The sequence below is a fragment of the Plectropomus leopardus genome, chromosome 17 (assembly GCF_026936395.1).
Source record: "Plectropomus leopardus strain MGB_pleo_1.0 chromosome 17, ASM2693639v1, whole genome shotgun sequence".
NCBI classification, from domain to species: domain Eukaryota; kingdom Metazoa; phylum Chordata; class Actinopteri; order Perciformes; family Serranidae; genus Plectropomus; species Plectropomus leopardus.
Window position 1 is genome coordinate 18,585,709 of NC_142192.1, and position 19,862 is coordinate 18,605,570.

At 39.0% G+C, this 19,862-nt stretch overlaps 1 protein-coding gene across 2 annotated transcripts in view; it reads left to right on the forward strand.

Annotated features, from left to right (window-relative positions):
- dlgap3 (discs, large (Drosophila) homolog-associated protein 3) overlaps nucleotides 1-19,862 on the forward strand; it is a 137,215-nt gene that overhangs the window by 96,233 nt on the left and 21,120 nt on the right. The gene's annotated exons all lie outside the window — the stretch shown is intronic.

Here is a 19,862-nt window from a genome sequence, read left to right on the forward strand (position 1 = left end):
ACCTGGTTATATTAGATTTCTTTAGAGAATAGCATGGGCTTTTTAGAAAACATTCGGGACGGACGCCCCTGAAGAGACCTCCCTGCTCCTCCTCTGGTGCTAAATAGCTTAGCTTTGCAATAATTAAATAAACATAGTCAGCAAAGTTCAACGGCTACACTGGAAAAAACAAAACAAAGCGAACAAACATGAAAGCAATATTTTTTAAAAATTGTATGTAAATGTGCATTTGCACTCAAAATTAGCAAGGCTAAAAAGGAAGTGGGTGGAGCTTTTAGAAAACTCCCAACCCTGGCAAGAATTTCAGAAAATTCTGACGGTTGAGCTTATTAAATTGCCCAACAGACTTATGGACAAACCACAGTTAGGTGGTAATTTTGTGAAGGCATGTCACTATCAGGTTTCATACACACATTTAATAAAAGAAAAAGCATCGACAGTACAGCTTTAAAGCAACAGAAGATAATTTAGTTTGATTAAACATTGTGGTGTGCTACCGCGGACTAAAAAAAGCTCACGAGGCAGTGTTTTTACACTGCAGTGCATCACTTTATACCAAACAGAACCTCTTAGCTGTTCTGAAATCTCTGTAAAGTACAAGACAGAGAGGTTTATTGGTTAAAAGAGAAGGTCTTTAGCAATACAAGAGGTTCATCTTACAATTACAAGTGAGAAAAAATGTTACATCCGCCCTCGAAAAGCTCTGACATCTCTTAGCATTATCTTAGAATATGACTCCGTCGACTGCTTGGCAGAATCCTTTCTATTAAAAAGTTGGACCACTTGGACCTCTAAATGAATCACCGCTGTTCAAACACTTATGAGTTGTTCTATGCACCACCATATTAAAACTAAATTGCTCTGTGGTTCTGGGGTTCAGCAGTGGGATTACATGAATTACAAGTGGATTTAATATTGACAGAATTATTAATGAGTCATTTTTTAAAAGCTTTTCGGAACAAATAAAGAGCTACATGCTTGTACAATGGCTGTACACAACTTTGGGGAGTTAAGTGTTTCCTAATAAAGAAGAGAATTTGCGAATTCTTCCCTGCATGGATCTGCATCCGTCCCTATAAAGCTTGTATAATCCTCCTCTCCCTGTGCACTTCATTCGACCAAATGGCAGGTGTCCAGGTTGTTTTCCAGGAATGTGAAGAAAATTAGAAAAGGCTAAGCCTGAAAAATCAATTGCATTACATTTGGACAACAATTCATATTGGACATTCAGAGGAAGCATTACTTTGTCCTTTGTTCCTGCAAAGTTTTTACCATTTGAATTTGGACACACCTTTGGTGCTCAGTGCTCAATGCACCAACACACAATAGATTTTTATGCCTCAGTGCCAGTGATGGCTCTGGCCAAAACTATTATGTTTTCAAGTTGTCCGTCTACCTGTCCATGTCCCAACAGGGGTGTGCCATAACATATAATTCACAATAATACCGCTATAATTTTTAATAAGATTAAAAAAACATAATCAACATATCCTGATAATGGCAATATTCCAACTTGCTCGCAATGATGACAACAATAAGCATGGCTTATGCTACCGGTGACTGTCATTCTTAACAAACTAAAGAAAAGACAGATTTTTTTTTTTACTGAAAATGTCAAACTTTTATGTTTACACTGACATATTTAATTCTAATACTTGATGCAATTTTATTTTCCTGTTTTTAGGAATAAAAATATATTTTATATTTAGTAGTAATAAAATATCCTTTATATTTTTTCAGTATTTTGTCAGATCATCAAGAATATTGTTATTACAAAAATACCCTGTAACATTGTGATATTATTTTAATGCCCTATCACCCACCCCTACGTCCCATTTTCATGAACCCTTTGACAGAAGTTCTTTAAATTTTGAACAAATGTCCACCTGGATTAAAGCATAAACTGAAATACTGATTTGATGATCAAAGGTCAAGGTCACTGTGACATAGCAAAATATGTTTTTTGCCATAACTGAAAGAATTCAGATGCTAATTATGACAAAATTATACAGAAATGTGTAATAGGATATTACAATGAAGTGATGACATTTTATATCCAACAACATAAATCTAGTTTTCCTTTACCTGGAAAGATCAGTTGTCCTTTTAAGAAAAAAAATATGTTTAAAGGTTTACTAAAAAAAAAAAAAAAAAGCTTGATTCCATCATAAAGATATCCGCAGCAAATGGGTAGGCTTCTCTACAAATTTGTAAATTTGGGTTAAGGTGGATTTTCCTGAATATAGCTTCACCATCTGTGTAGGAAGACTTTCTCAGCTGAGGCTGTCTTGCTCGTCTGTTTCCCACAGATGGCTTGTCATTCATTCTGTCTCCAACTCACCAGGGATCCAAAATTCCTCAGAAAGTTTCGCTGAGCGTGTCCCTCTGAGTCATCCCAACTCTCTGTGTTTCTCTTCTGGATTATGGATCTTTCTCTGACGCTTCATGGCTGTCCTTGATTGTCTCTATTAATGGGTGATGGACAGACCATCCTCGCTAGCTCAGTGACACAAGTTTTGCAGGCCTGTGAAGCTGTGTGGCATTGAAAAAAATGATAAGTCCCCCAGCAAGAACACAGACAGATTAAAAAGACAGTTAGTCAACAGAGTGCAGAGGCATACATTTAACTTAAGCTTACATACACGCTGTAATTTACTGTTGGAAACACACTAATCATGGGTACATTGTCTTCCATTACTGCAAGTAATCAAGTGGCTATTTCCATGAGTTCTCTCCTCAATTAGCACTCATTAGCGTTTTTCCCTCCACTCCACTACTTCCATGATTCTAACCATCACTGGATCTCAAGTTGGCTCTACAAAAACTCTTAGACAAGCGGCAACAGACCTCATTTGCCCTGTGAGCATGCAGCCAGATTTCATTACACTCAGCCTTTGTCTGAGGTAATTAGTATTTATCAAATAGATTTTTTGATTCTAAATGAGGTATCGGCTGCATTTAAATCTGTGACCTTTTAAACTTAGTAAGCTGATTTCCTTCAAGGCAGGAAAGACTCACACGGTCACATTTAAAATGGAGATCCACTGATTTTACACATCAGGGGCATCCAGTTCAGCCTGGGGAAACAGTTATACAATGTCTTCTGTTGCTTGGGAGATACCATTTTTCAGCATTTTTAGCTAGCATCAAAACCTAGGGGTGTGGACTTTGGATGACATGCACATTTAACAGTGAGGAAGTTGGCTTTTGATCTGCATTATAGAAGGTGTATAGGATCTATTGTTTCTGGAGCTTGACCGGTAAAAGGGATGAAGTCTGTTGTTAATGTCCTGATTATATTAAGGCACAATCTTAAATTACCAGAACACTTCTTTAAACTATATATTGTATATACTTTGTACTATTAAAGGGATAGTTCACCCCAGAATCATTTTTTTTCTTCCTACCTGTAGTGTTATTCATTGATCTAGATTGTTCTGGTGTGAGTTGCAGTGAGTTCGATGTATCAACCATTAAGATGTCTGCATCTTCTCAAATATAATGGAACTAGATGGCACTCGGCTTGTCGTGCATCTATTGTTTTGTTGTTTTGCACACCACAAGCCGAGTGCCATCTAGTTTCCTTATTTTGGAGACACTTCTACAGCTGATATCACCAACACTCAGCAACTCACACCAAAACAATGTAGACAGCATTACAGCTAATAAAACAGTATGTATTTTTGATTTGGGAGTGAACTGTACCTTTTTGTGTATGACATAGCGAGGAATTTAGCCAATACGGTACATTAAAGGGTGCTACAGAGGTGGGACTATTATTCTAAAAAGTAAGACATGTTAGCTTCAACCAAACTTCTGAAAATGCTTTTTTTTTTTACAGAGCAAGGACATGGACTTAGTCTCCCAGCCCTTAAATTGGAATTGCATTAGATTGTGACCTCTTTATAGCCAGTAGGAACAATTACAGCAAACATGTTATTAACATTGCATTAACTATATATATATATATATATATATATATATATAGAGAGAGAGAGAGAGAGAGAGAGAGAGAGAGGTATAGAGAGGTACACCACAAAAATATATTATACATATATATTATATATATATATAGAGGTATATACATATTGGCATGTGTGTTTTTTTGACAGACATGAAAAAATGTGAACCTTTAGTACTGCACATTTACAGGCAGATATGATCAGATATCCTTTTATTCAGAATACAAATGTCAAACCTGCTAAATCTTAAAAATAAAGCTCTCTGAGGTCATATAACTCAGCATGTTTCCCCTTGAAAAGGAAACAAACAGGAGCTTATTGTTTTTACCTCTCAGCAATACTTACTCCCGTGATCACAGGCAGACATTCTCAAGATAACAATCCTGGCGATGTAACTCCCACTGTGAGACATGATACAAGCCACCGGTACAAAGAGTAATTGAAACGGAGCAGGTGGAGGTGACACTGTCCTTTTTTTAAATGACATTTATTTGTGAAATACTGTTCAGTGATTTCGGCAACTTTCAAAAGAAGACTTTATCTTCTGTTGAAGCACATTGCATTTGTCATTCTATTAAGGGTGCAAAATTACGAACTGTAGTCCTTGGGAAATTTTTTAACAAAGCATAAATTGATGCTTCTTAAAGTTTAATACATTCATGTTCATATTTCTTTTTTTCTATCACTACATCACTGCAAAAGATCATCTCTGGCTCATTAGATTGTCCTTAGTCTCCACAGCCATAAACAAAATGAGCTTTCCTGCATTATTCATCCCGAGTAGCCTGTAGTGAAACCTGCAGCTTTCCCTGATCTTTTCTTTGACAATTTTATTAGATCTGCAAACTCATTTTCATTGCATCTGACAATTTTATCTCATTAACATTTTATTGAAATGGCAGTTTTCATTGTGATAAAAATCAAAGGCACAGTGAGCCACTAACAGCAGGGAGACAGTGGCGTTCCCTTTGCAGTTGCATTCAGATCCTCCTGTTCTACTCCATTGAATTGATTGGAAATCTAGCGTACACACACCGCCTGTAAATTTTGCCCGAGGCCGCTGCGTGAAGTGTGTAAAGATTTTTTTCAGTCTCGCTCTGGCAAATGTCTTCTTTCAGTGTGTAGCTTTACGGATTATGACAGAAAGTGGTAAAGTTTCCACAATCAGGCATTTTTAAGGACATCGCAGCAGTGGAATTTGTATTGGTTTCAACAATGGCATGATAAATGAGGGCTGGTATCAGCGCTGATTAATGAAGTCTTCATTATCTCCTGTTTTCCCGCTTCTTTTCATTCCCACTCTGGTGTGGTCTCATTGTTTTGCCTGGTTAGATTGCGCTGATTTTGTACTCAATAATGAGACGGGGAACAATGGCAAAGTACTTTTTCACTTCTTCTCCTTCGCGATACTTGCTTCTTTTGTCTGCATCCTCAATGAATGACTCCTGAATGTCACTCTCTCTTTTTTTTTTTATCTCTCTCTCCCTCGTTTTCTGTGAGCAATTCTCATTGATTCTTAACTATGAATGGTGACAGGAATGAATGAGAAGACCTTTCCATTTATTACACTGCTGACTTTTCACTGTGGTTTGTGGGCGGCTTTAAACCAAAACACCAATTTATAAAATTCAAATGTGTGTGTGTGTGTGTGTGTGTGTGTGTGTGTGTGATTTTGAATGACATGACTAAATGTCAGATGTTGACAATGTTAGGCAACTATCTGTGTTTTTGAAGGAACTGCTGTTGTAATGCTACATGGCAGTGTGCATATCCTATTTGATAGTATCTATTACAGAAATGAAATTACCCTCAGTTAATTTGATTTGGATAATATTAGGCTAATAGAAGTGTGTAGTTCCATGCTGAATATGAATTGAGTGAACAGGATTTTACAGTCATGTAGCATACAGTTTCATAGGCTGGATTTCAAGGCTTTTTTTTTTTTTTCGTCCTTTGCAATTCCTCCTTCATTTGCTCTCTCTCTCCCTCCTTTTTTTTTCTCGGACATTATCTTGACACAAAAAGAGTACAGTAATAACAAAAGCCAGCCACGGTGCAGCGCAGACGAATTTAACACTAAGTGAAATAGATGACTTTTGTCTGGCAGTGCAGCATGTAAGTGAGCAATAATGGAATTACATACATCGCTCATCCCCACCGAAAGCAAAAAAAAGAAAAAAAGTCTAGGTCATGCTTGGCTGCTTGGGAGGCTTGCAAATGAGAAACATTTTCGGTGACAGACATATACAATGTTCTGGAGGAGTTATTATTTCTGTGACGAAATGATCGCATGTTTTTTCCTAACACCTTAGACAAAATGATACATGATCATCCAATGGTGAAATGTAGCTAAGAACATTTAGTCAAGTGCTGTACTTAAGTATAAATTTTAGGTACTTGTACCTTAATTGAGTCTGTTCATTTCATCCCACTTTATAATTTTACTACATTTCAGAGGGCATTGTAGTACTTTTTACTCAAAAACATTTATCTGACAGATTTAATTACTAGTTACTTCACTAATTAAGATTTATCCATAAAATATGTATTTTATTTATATATATATATATATATATATGTATAAGGGGATGTTTTATTATAAATTATATCCAACTGTTCATACAAGTACAGTTGAAATAATTAGTCTATTAATAAATTAGGCAGTTGCCAAAAAATTAATTAGCAACTATTTTTGATAAATATTAAAGTCATTTTAAAATTAAGCAATATCACACAACAGGGAGTGCTGTTGTTCTGTATATCATCTCGGCTGTGAATCGGCCACCAGGTGGCCACCCAACCATTTTCTAATTAGGCAATTTTACACAAGAGGGTGTGCTTTAACATCATTTGAGTACAACAGTCCAGAGTCCTTGAGTGTAATATTGCAATTATACAACTATTGCCAACAAAATAAAACTTTTTTTGGGGAGTGTAATCCCCGTTTCCAAGGAAAGACACAGATTCTGACTAATAACTGGAAAACAATCAGTCTAGTCAGTAGCGTCCTACAACTAATGCAACTTAGTTTACTACTCCAGCAAGTAGATCCAACCTTAGTAACAACCTAGCGATGGACACATTTTCTAGGCCCTGTTGAGTCCGCTGGCCAAACTTGTGCTTACGCTTTCGAGAGTTTGCGGGGTATCCCAAACTAAATAAATACACTAGATATAAATGCAGAAATACTTAGCTTGCTCAGCCCTGTTCTGACTAGGATATCTGCTGAAAATAAGATTTTTCCATCTACAGACTTAGCTACTACATCCGCAAACTTTACTTGTATTTTTATGCTAGTAGCTTTGTGTCACCGGCACAGCTGATGGGGGATGCCACAAGATGCTAAACATTTCCAGTAACTCAAGAGCAAGGTAAGACCAAAAGTCCAAATTAATGAAAAAGGATAGAGGTGTCATAATTTCCAAAATTCAAAATCCTAGAAATGTCCTAAAATCCTGGAAATGTCATAAAATCTTAGAAACATCCTAAAGTAGAAATGTGCTAAAATCCTAGAAATGTCCTAAAAGCTGCCTTGATTATGTTTCTGTCTTGCGAGTATATTACAAACATCTGTGCAGTTTTTTTTTGATATCTCTCGTTTACAGATTTTGCCATGTCAAAATGTAGAATTTAAATTATAAATGTTAGATAGTTTTGTTTTCAAGTGTCAAATCAAGTCAGAATGTTATAGAGTCAAACTTCCCAGCAGTCAAGATCTAAAGCCAAGTTAAAGTCCAAGTCTTAAGTGTTATAGCTCCGCTCTCGTCTCACATCAAGCATTTACTGCATCAAAATGTGAAATCGAGGCAGAAATGTGCAACTCAGCACTGATTTGGTGTAAGTATCCAGGAAAATACCACTTCAATCATAAAAAAAAATACCTGGCTAAGCTGCTGTGTCCTTCCTGCAGAGCTCTGTGCTGACTTCTGAGCCTCTCTGTGGATAGTGCACATGTGTGTCTGTGTTTGATCAGTACTCGTGGTGGTAGATGGATGGGGGGGGTAAGCTAGTAGTACAAGCACAGCCTGCAGGAGAAGGTAGCACACATGCAAACTCTAACACACAAAAAAACAGTGTTTCCTCTTCCTGCCACTTCTCACCTATTGCACAGCTGTGTCCCTCTTTACCAGGAGAGACACAACACCTCTCAGCACGACATCGTTTTCATCTTTTGGTGTCTATCCATACGCTCCTGCGTATGTGTTTTTCTACCTGTATGTGTAGCGACTGTGTAAAATCCAAACAGCTATTGATTCATGCTGCATGTGGTGCAGTGGACAGTGAGCCCACCTTTTAACTAAATGATGTAAACACTTCTCGTTTAGCAGAGATGACTGCTAAAATATTTCCTTTGCACTTTAATGAGATTAAGTGTTATTAAGCCTTTCTCCATCTGTTTCATATTAGAGTTCTCCCAACTGTACGCTGTACTTTTAGTTTTTATATTAGTTTGCTTTAATGACAAGTTGCAGAGAGGAGAGGAGAGGAGAGGAGAGGGGAAAGGAAAGGAAAGAAAAGGAAAAAAGGATGGGGGAAGTAAGAAAAGGAGAGGAAAGGGAATTAAAGGAAATAAAAGCAAATAGAAAATGAGAGCAAAGGAAAGAAAGGAAGGAAAGAGAGGAAGGGAAGGGAAAGCAGGGCTTAACACTAACTTTTTTTCCTCAAGCAGTACATGTACTCTCAAATAAAAATAAAAAATTAAGGAGCACAGTTCATAGTGTTCCAACACGGAGTTTATTAAACCATTAATTGAATACATGCACATACTATACATGCATGTGTGCTCCTTCTCCTTGTGTATTGCATTAGTCCTGCGATAAAGATTTTCTTTATTCGAGTGACTTTTTGATGAAAAAATCCACCGACCAAGCATATTTTTATTACCAGCCTAATTGATAATTTGCCTTTTTTGTATTGCTTCACATATACATTTGTTTTAGAACATTTCATTGAGATGATAATAAATTATGTTTGGAAGCAAACTTAAACAAGAGCCCATAGCAAATTCTTTAGTAAATCATTAAATATATTGAACAGCTCATCAAAACAGTTCAGCATGTGAAGTTTACTCAGGTAAGCTATGATGCTGTTTGTCTCAGGCTTTTATTGTTACCGGCGGCAAGTGTGTTTAGCAGATCAGCTGATGTCCTATATGGTGAATGGTGCCACAGAAGTAGAAGTACCCGAGATGATCAGGTTTCCCCTGCACTGGACCCTGCTTGCGAATATCCCTCACCCAATTCCACTTTCTCCTCCTCTCTTTACCGAAAATAAAAACTAATGGACTTCTTTTTTATCCACGATGTCAACTATCGTATCACATATTGATTTTATGGGACAATGGCGAGTGAATTGCTCGCACTGTAGAACCCTGGAAAAGAAATAAAGGGAAAGGGAAGGAAAGGAAATTGAATGACAGCATTTGGCCCACCTCTGCATTGGCTTTAGCCCTCAAAGCCAACATGTGAGGCAATCCCACATCAAAGCAACAGCATAGGCAACCTCTCACATACACACATATATTATGCAAATGCACATATACATTTTGCATGTGTGCTTTATTTGCATTGCAAACAGGCTTATGTTTGTATTAAAAACATATTCAGCTAAATACACGCAAATAAACCTTAATCTTGGTGCATGCTGACACGGTTGCACCTTTGGAGAATGAGCTGAGGCTGATGAGCATTACAGACCTCAGACAACTGTACTCTCTCTCTCTCGCTCGCTCTCCTATGGTGTATGAACACCCATGTGAGATTTATGCAAATATGCTCTACATGTAGTAATCTAGTTCACCAAGTAACCTAGCAACACTAGTCAGCTGGTTAGAAGTGTGTGTGTGTGTGTGTGTGTGTGTGTGTGTGTGTGTGTGTGTGTGTGTGTGTGTGTGTGTGTGTGTGTGTGTGTGTGTGTGTGCGTGTGTGTATGTGTGTCCATCCCTCTGCTTGTCTGTGATTTGCATCGGTGGACACAGCTGCAGCCAGTATCCATGTATGTGCAGCATTTGGAGGAGTTAGAAGTGACTGCGTGCTGGGAATCCGTCTACAAACTGGTAAAGTTATGAATTACAGCTCTGTCACACTGCCCGATGTCAGTTTGTGGGTTATTTCATTTTCTGATATCTTCTTTGCTCTTAAATACATCTTGCTGTGATTTTTCTTTCTCTGTGATCACCTGTCAGTAAAATGTGGGGTCCAGAACCTCATCAGCATTTGAGTTTTGAGAGTGAAGCTCAAAATTCTTTATCTTGGAAACAGTAGTTGCAGTTGAAGCTTTTTCTTGAGCCTTTGATCATATCACGTGATCCTCTTCAACGGATCGATTAAGCCCAGTTGTCATGGGTGGACTTTCATATTGCTTCACATTTTTCTGAACTCTTTAAGGACCTCTTGTCCATGTTGGCAAAGTTGAGGCAAAGATTTTCATTTGGCAGCAAGACAAGTGTGTGTGTGTGTGTGTGTGTGTGTGTGTGTGTGTGTGTGTGTGTGTGTGTGACAGAGAGATAAAGAGAGAGCATAAGAGAAAATGTTAGAAAAACTGAAAATAGATCATTCATGCTTGGTCACACAGTTTGAATGTTATCATCTTAAATGGACGTTATTTGTTTTTAGCCTAACAGAAGGTTAGAAGGGGCCTACCATACCTACTATTAGGTTCAAAGGCCATTTTTAAGCCAATTGAATGACTGTTTACCTGCGAACATTGTGAAACAGTAACAGTTTTGTCAGATTTCACTCTCACTTTTGGCAGGGTTAGGCACAAAAAAACAATTGGATTGGTTTAGGAAAACCTCAATTAGAACAGCCATCTTTGGTTAAAATAAGTTAACACTGCATTTGGTTTCCACCCACCCAAAGAGGACTTTCTCTCCATACTACAGCTGACTGTCTCTTTTGCTCCTGTCATAATTATACAGCCAAGAGAGGCTGGCACTTTACAGTAAGCATAAACAGTCATTTAATCCTTTAACACCTGGATCGACATCAGTTTGCTTGATTGCTTGAGGCCAATTTCTTGTTTTTGTCTGTTTTTTTCTGTTTTCTTGTATTTTGGTTTGCCTTTTTTGCTTATTTTCATGTAATTAAAAAAAAAAAACTTTTTACTAATTTCTTGCTTGCTTTTTTGGACCATTTCTTGCTAAGTTCTTGTTGCTTGCCACCCTCTTCCAATGTTTTTAAAAAAATTCAAGCCAATTTGCTCAGTCCCTCAGTCCCTCTAAAAATCTAGCACTGATGAATTCCAAGTTAAACAGCACAGTCAGGTAAAAAAAACAGAAGGGTTTAAAGACCATTGCACATTCGTTGACACTTTAAGGCGACCAAACTTTATGACAGTGGGAAAACACTTCGAGCTGCTGTTCTATGTGTGTGTGTGTGCCAGTATCTGTGTCTTGATTCTCCTCTGAGCTGTGGTTTCTGCATCTACCTTTGATTTTCTGTCAGGAGAGTTTGTAATACAACACAACACGAGCGACTAGAGAGATGTGGAGAGAGAGAGGGAGCGAGGGATAGACACAGCGAAGGAAAGAAGATTGTGAAGTGACAAGTAAAGAGCTGAGGAGATGATGATGTGGATGTAGGAAGAGAGAGAAGGAAATGGCAAATAAGAAGGAGAGGAGGATATATACACTCCACCTCAGTGTGTTACAGACACGTAAGGTGATGCCACATAAGGGCATGAACACTACAGTGTGTGTGACTGTGTATATGCTGAACCCCTACAGAAAGTCAAGGCCTAATGTCTAATGACTGGCCCTGAATGAGCCTGTCCTGCTAGTCTCTCATTTATCTCAGTTAAACCCCGTCTTCTATCTAGTGTCTTCCCACGTTATCCGAGGAAGAGAGGGGAAATGTTGGCCAATTACAAGCGACTCTGCTAAGTGGTGTTGGTATTTTCCCTCTCATTAAGTCACAGTCAGAAGCCTTCTCGGGTTGTTTTCAGAGACGTAAACATACAGCTTAATGCTTAATGTGATTCTTCATCATGCACACTGAAGACAAGGAAATCCATTTTGATATTAGTTTGATTCCATCGTATGCAAGAATAGAAAAGAAGAAAATTCAAGTTCTGTTTCACTTGAGGAAATTTAATCACATCCCATTCACTTCTTGATATTCTTGGTCAAACATGGTTTTCATGCTCTGCAGTTTTCTGATAAGGTGTTTTTTTTTTTAAACTAGAGTGCCAATATTCATTTCAAATTTGTTAAATACTGCAGCTTTGTCAGTGCTTTTGGCAAAAGAGCTCATAAAAAGGTACCTTTCGTGTGCGCATAATACTCATTAGTTGACAATACAGCTGGACAGCACTGGTCATGTTGTTATTATACGCCGCCGGATGGCACCTTGCAATTCAGCCTTCAGCCTTCTGGGAAGCACCATTTCTGGGCCAAATCATCTCTGTTGTTTTTTCATCATACTTTCCTTCTTTGGACGGTATGATTGTAAAACATGTATTAAATTGATTTTTATGTGGTATTAATAAAGATGGCATGACAGCGGTGCTTAATCAGACATCATATTGAAAGCCATGAAAAATGTCGTATTTTGCCATTTAGGTTTGAAGACCTGAATTTTTCAAAGCTGCTACTTGCAACAGTTTGCAGAGCAGTATACTGTATATATTGGTGTTATCTCAAAGGGATTATTATTGTCCTGTATGGATATAAAGGAAATTGAAGTCATTGGCCTCCATGCCAGCAATAGCCATGATTGGAGGCAGTATGTTTTTGGCTTGTCAAGAATTAACTGATTACATTTTGGTTACTGTGGTCACTGTGACCTTACATCCTTCTCGTTCTTTTGAACACAATATCTCAAAATTTCATAATGGAATTTCTTTAAATTTGGCACAGTGTTCAGTTGGACTGAATGATGAATGGATATGTTTCAAATTTACTTGATTGTGTGTTTTGGTCTGGATTATGTGCAGCCACCAAAACTAAAATCCCTTATGAAAAATAAAGTCTTTTATTTGAACTTAATTTTTAAAAAAGATTGTTGTGCCGACCTTACAAGTCCTGTAAACTGAATGGGTTCAGAATCGTTTAACTACCGCACATCACTTAATTAAAAAATCCTCAATGGTTGTTTTTGTTAACATGTGTTGCAAGAGGAGTAAAAGTGAAGGACTTGAGTAAGATTATGATGGAACAAGCAGGATGTACAATAGAATGTGGGAAGGATGAGAGATGGAAAAACAGGGCAAGAGGAGGAGGAGACTAGGAGAGAAAGATAGAGGAATTGCCCCCTAGGCACTCTTCAATTTTGCCCTTATGATGGGAGCATATTTCCCCTGTGTTGTGGCCATCATCTCGCTCTCTCACACACATTCACTCTAACACTCTCTCTGCCTCTCTCTTCAGCATTTCCTCTCCATCTTTTTTTTTCTGCATTTCTACTACATATTTTGTCCCCTCTTACTCTTTTCCACTCCTCATAGGCATCTCACGCAGTCAGTTTTCAGCCATCTTCACCAACACCTATTTTTATATCCAGCGTGTGTGTGAGTTCACATGCATGTGAGATTAGAGGTGCAGGGTACCCATCTGCACCACCATTTGTATATTAACTCTTGTCAGTTCCCACCTGAAAGGGTGCGGCTACAATACCATACAAAAGAGATATAAATGTGTGTTCCAGGCCGATAGGGTGTCTGGTACTTTTAAAAACCTAAGCTATTATGTTTTTATGCCTCTATACCAGCGATTGCAGAGGCCAGAGGCATTATGTTTCTGGGTTGTCCATCCATCTGGCACATTCTTGTAAATACAAGAAGAAAACCATGAGGGAATTTTTGTAAATTTGACCCAAACATTCACATGGACTCAATGATCTGCTGATTAGATTTTGGTGGTCAAAGGTTAAGGTTACTGTGCCCTTGTCAGTTTCATTCTTGTATCTCAAGAACGCCTGAAAGGAATTTCTTCAAATTTGGCACAAACGTCCGAACAGACTCAAGGATTAGCTGATAAGATTCTGGTGGTCAAAGGTCAAGGTCATGCTCACCTGGCATTTGTACCAATTATGTGAACCCGATACCTTAAGAACACCTTGAGAGTATTCAAATTTTGCAAAAACAATTGAGTGGTGTCGATGATGAACTGATTAGATTTTGTTGGTGAAGGTCATGGTAACCTTGCATTTGTCTCATTCTTGTGAAAGTGATATTTCAAGAACACCTTGAGGCAATTTCTTTAAGTTTGGCAGAAGCATTCACTTGGACTCAAGAATAAACTGATTAAAATCTGGTGGTCGAAGGTCAAAGGTCAAGGTCAAAGTGACGCCATGAAACATGTTTTTGGCCATAAATCAAGAACCTTGGGAATCCACCTTGAAACTTTGCTGATTGTATAGATCTTCTGTGTTTCCAGGGAGAAGATGTGTGTGCAGCATCCATGTTTTTTTTTAAATTTATTATCGACATTGAGGTAAACTGTAACTGCAACTTAACTGGTGCGCAGAGGCATACAACTGTGTGGCGTTATATCTAGTCTTTATATTTCTTTCCACTTATTCCACATTGGACTCCCTCTCTGTATGCACAGAGCTGACATGCTGCAGCCGCCCGGCCTGGCGCTGCAGTCATATTTTACGGGTCTTCCTCCGCGGGTCATCCTTGAAATGTTCCATCTTTCCTATCATCCTTGATTCTTTCTGGATCACAATGGGTTAGCCACGGCAGTGGCCCGGCTGCCAGAGAAGTGCGTGTGGCATGGTGTGTGTCTGTGTGTGTGTGAGTAAGAGAGGAGGCAGTGGAAAAATGAAAATAGATCATTCATGGCTGAAAGCTGAGAAGAGCAAATCAGTCCTTCTGCCAGTTTCCCAGCATGCATGTCTCTCTGGCTGGCGGAGAAGGAAGTGCAGGCCAACACAGCTGAGCCAATCCCCTATTATTTCCATTCCCATTTTTATATGTTTCACTATTGTCTGTCCCACTCTCTATTATGGGTGTCTACAGCTCCAGTGGTTAATAGCATCTTTGAAGTCTACTGTACTGCCACATGTAGACAGATACCAGACTAATGAAAACTTTCCCATTGTCTGACGACAATTCTATAAGGGCTCGGTGCAGTTCCACTTCTCGTGTTCTCAAATGAGTTGACATATCTGGCCCTGACCACACTGTGGCTTCATTCATTGTATCTGCAGTCAAACAAAGCCAGTTTTTAGGCACACAATACTCGATGCCTTGCAGCGTTATCCCATTTCAATAGAAGCCAAGACTGTGGCTGCCTTATCCAAATGATTGTCTGTTATTGTCTCACATATGGTAGAAAAGTAAAACCCCATTTAAAGTAGCACAAGTAATTCATGACATTTTATGTATGTTCAGTATATGCGAATAGTTTAACCGTTTGGTATAAATACTGTTACTGTCAATCACTGTCTTCCTGAGAGTTTTGAGAAGTGACCGATGACTTTGGTATTTGTTTGGATGATAAGTGCTGAGCTGCTGGCTGTATTCTTTTTGTTTACCGTACAACTATGACAATGTTGTCAATTTTCTCATCTAACTGTTAGCAAGAGAGGAAATAAGCATTCCCAAAATGTTGAACTATTCCTTTAAAGGGACAGTTCACCCCAAATCAAAAGTACATAGCAGGGGCACCTGGTGGCTCAGTGGATAGAGTGGCACCCCACATACAGAGGTTTTACATGGCACTTGGCTTGTGGTGCTCAAAGTACCAAAATAAATACATGTGAAAAACTCAGCAGCAATTTCTCTTTCCAGAAATCATGATCCGGTTACTCAAGATATCCACAGACTTTGTGGTCAGCAATTTTGTGCAGGAACTACTTTCTCTCTACTGAGTGACACCCACCAACTGAATCACTGCAGGAAGCATAAATCTGTTCATGGACACAGTAGTAACTTCATGAAAATCTGTAGGGCATTTCTGAGCTATCCTGCCTCAAGATGGACAACAAACATTTGCTTCATGAGAGAGATGATATTTCATAATGCATGTACCATTTCTGGTATTTCAGCTGTTGAATTTACATTATCTTGCTGACGTGAAACCCACTTTGACCCACAACTCACAGAGATGGCAGAGAGCGGGCGCTCAGATGTTAGCAAAGTGGGTCAGAGCAACTGGCATGATCGCATGAATATTTAAAATGAAGCAGCTCCAGACTGAAGCCTCTGTAACAATCAAGTTGATGCCAAGTGGTGTTAAACAATGACAGCGTGTTGTACAGCTCCAACTCCCTACTGAGCAGCTACAGAATAGTTCTGCCTACACAGACAGGAGGGGGTGGGGTGGGGGGTTACCAAACAGGAATGAAAATATAGACAGAAAACAAAAAGATGTGGAGCGCAAAAGAGAAAGAAGCAGGTAGGGTCAAATCAAAGTCTGCAGTACGTACAGATTTGAAAGCTCACTGAAAACACACAGAACAAAAGAAGCACCTATTGTTTGGTGAATAAAATGTGTGTACAAAATTACGTAATATCCCAATTATCTAACAAGAAATGAAGAAGAGAGAACACTGATAGATGACAGAGAGATCAGTGGGGGCCAAGAGATGAAGAATGGAAATAAACTTTGTAATTAACTCAACACAGTGAAGTGCTGACAGGCAGATAGCCAGACGGACTGACAGGTTAAAAAAATACAAAGAAAGGAGGAGAGCATAGGGAGGAAGAGACATGACTGGGGGATGGATAGAAATAGGTCAGGAGGAGAGACTGAGAGGAGAGGGAGACATGTGGAGAGATGGATAGACTGAAGGAAATAAAAGGAAAGAGACAGCCAACATTCGGCTGCTTCTTTTCTACCTCTATCTTTTCAGTTGTCTGTCTGCAGATTGGTCTTGTCTTTTTTTTTAATGTGTTGCGAGGGCAACCACACATTTGGGTATGTGCGTGCGTGTCACTGTGACTGACAGCTCCTAGCCGGCAGACTGCTCCAAAGCCAAAGACTTCATAATAAACAGAACATGCTTTAATTTACGGCTCCAGGCAGAGCGGCGCTGCTCACTTTGCTGTCTATTCATAGATGGGGACACACACATGCAGGCATGACACACTGCAAAAAATATCAACCACAAATAATCAGTTGACATATTCATCTTTATTTTTTTGTCTGTATTTCTAAGAATTTTGAAGCTTCACTGAAATTAGATTTTTTTCCTCACTGTCTTGCAAGGAAATAGAATCCATAATCATACAGCAGTTATTCTGCATATTTCTCTAGTTTTCTAAAATAATAAAATTGTTTTGTTTTTTTTAAATACTCAAAGAAACTATTTCTAAACTTCATAACAGGGGTTGACAGCAGTTGGCTGGCTTGCCTGCCGTTGCTAGTAGATACACTTTTTCAACTGTGATGCGTTTAAGAGCATCCTAGCCGGTGGTGCCACCAGAAATTTTTCAAAGGAGCGACTAGATGGGGGCACTGCAAATCTTGGGGTCACACACCAAGGGCAAAAGCTGAATTTCAGGAATTTTGAATATGCTGTTGTGGTGTGAAGGCAAGTTGAAAACTATGTAAATATGAGGGTTAAAGTCTAATTTGGCAGAAAACAGATATCACTTTTACTAGATCCACTTTTTTTTGGAAAATTATGCATCTTTCCTTCTCGAATCCTCTGACTGAATATACCTCTTTTTCTGTATGGCTATAGCTCCAGTTTACCTTTATTTATAAATTTATATTCATATATTTACTCATTTATTTTGTCATTAGTTTATCTGTTTAATTTCTGTCAGTTATATTCGTACATACCTTGTTACCTGTGCTGTGTCATTTCACAGATGTTTTGTACATATTGTCGATTTAAAAAAATAATTATTTTTTCATATTGTCAGAAATCAGCATTTTGGCCACTTTCAATATTTTATTTTAAAGCCAAAGCAATAGCCCCCCTAACCCCCCTTTTGGACCTATCCACGTGTAGCCTACAAACTAGACACAGTCACATCCACACAGGTGCCATGGCTGTCAGAAATCTGTCCACGGTGGGACGCTGACTTGGCTAGGCCCGGTCGTCACGGCTACACCAATGACACGGCTGGATGTGGATGTGCTTCCTGGGTGGCGGCTCTCATTCAGCCAATCAAGGCAAACAGGCCACGCTCTATTTAATGATTATCCCAGCATCTGTGCCCTATCTCTCATCTCTGTGTGAGAGCGGGCAAACACGAGCACAAATAGACTCGCAGGAGCTCAGTGAATCCCATCCAGCAGAGCGGCTCGATTCTCGGCTTTCATTGACTAATTTCATCTCAATTTAATCAAATCTAGAAATGACGGGAAATGCTCATGTGCATTATAAAGAGGCTTCCCGCCCTTGCTTCATTATATAGTTAGCGGAGAACATGGTTAATAGAGGATGAGATTACAGCAGCAGCAGCAATTAATGCCAGTCCAATAAAATACATGATTACCACATTTGGAATGTAATCTCAGTGTTTATCCATGTGCTGAAAAGAAAGGCAATACAAAGACAGGCTGTTTCCATTCTGTTTACTTTTACTTACAGCAACCAGAGTGTGTGGGAGATAAGGTTTACATTGTGCAACATTGTTGCTGCAGCTTGGCAAGGTGTATTGATTTCATTTCCTGCATTTGTTTTGTGGAGATGATCCCATCCTCTTCTGCACTTTTTATCCTTTGGAAGCAACACAAAAGGGTTAGAGTCTGCAGGGTCACCTGGATATTGTGAATCATGTTAATGTTCAGATACTCAAACAGTGAATTTGCTCTGTAATTGATAGCATGGGGGTTTGTGAATTTGCTTTGGATGCCTGCCGACGCTCTATATCTCCCCTGCATTAGGTTGCAGGTGATCGATAAACGCACTGTTTTCCTCAGCTGTAAATCATGTGAATGCTCTGAGACTCCCCGCGGACATGGATGGAGGAAAAAGAGACAGACAACAAGAAGCGCCGGGCTGATGAATATAACGATAAACAGGAGAGAGTAGCGGGAGGTGCTAAATGGGAGAGCGAGGCAGAAACTGGAGAGACATTGTGAGAAAGAAAGAAAGGCTAATATTCTTGATTTATCAGCCCAGCAGCCTCTGAGATGAATGAGGAGAAGAAAGCTGTCTGTGGCCCCCTTATTGCAGCCCGCAGGATGAATGCTCACTATTGCACTGTTTGTCTTTGGTTGGGTAAAAAAGAATGAAGTGCAGCATCAATAAAAATGTTAATCAGAATAAGAGAAAAGAAAACATTGTTTTCTCTTTCAATTTAACAGGCCACTTGATAGAAGACAGAAAACAATCTGGACATCAATCTACAAAGTTTATTTCTTTTTGTTGAGATTCATATGGAAAGTCATAACATGAATTACACTTCACTACACATCCCACCTTTTTGTCTCACACAGACATATACAGTGCAGACATCAAATAAGTTACTCAAACCTGTATGCAGTCTGAATCATATTTTTAAAGGAATGTACCACTGTTTTGTCACGTTATAGCCCATCACATTCTCACTTTCATCTCATCAACAGCCAGTGTTTTGTCAGTTGCCCTACACATCAAACTATGACGCTCTAGTAACCCCTCAAGCGTCTGTTTTGGACATTCAGGAAAGGAGTGTCAATTTACACTTGTTGTGTGTATTGTGTATTTTCAAAATAAACTTACACTGTCATGGGAAATGTACAGATCCCGCCCGTTCAATGCATAGACTAAAAATAATGGGCGTAGCTACAGTGACGTCACCTATTGATTTGTGGAGTCATGTTTTGAAGCCTCAAGTTTGGCATTTTGTCTGCCACCATCTTGGTTTTTTGGAGCCAGTAGTGACCATATTTGGGCGAGAGGCTGGAGCTTTGGAGGAGCAAGTGGTGGATCTGATCAAAAGCCGAGGACACTATTGGCCTGTCAGCTAAAGCGGACCACCCTTAATTATGTGTAATTTTAAGTCTTAATCAAA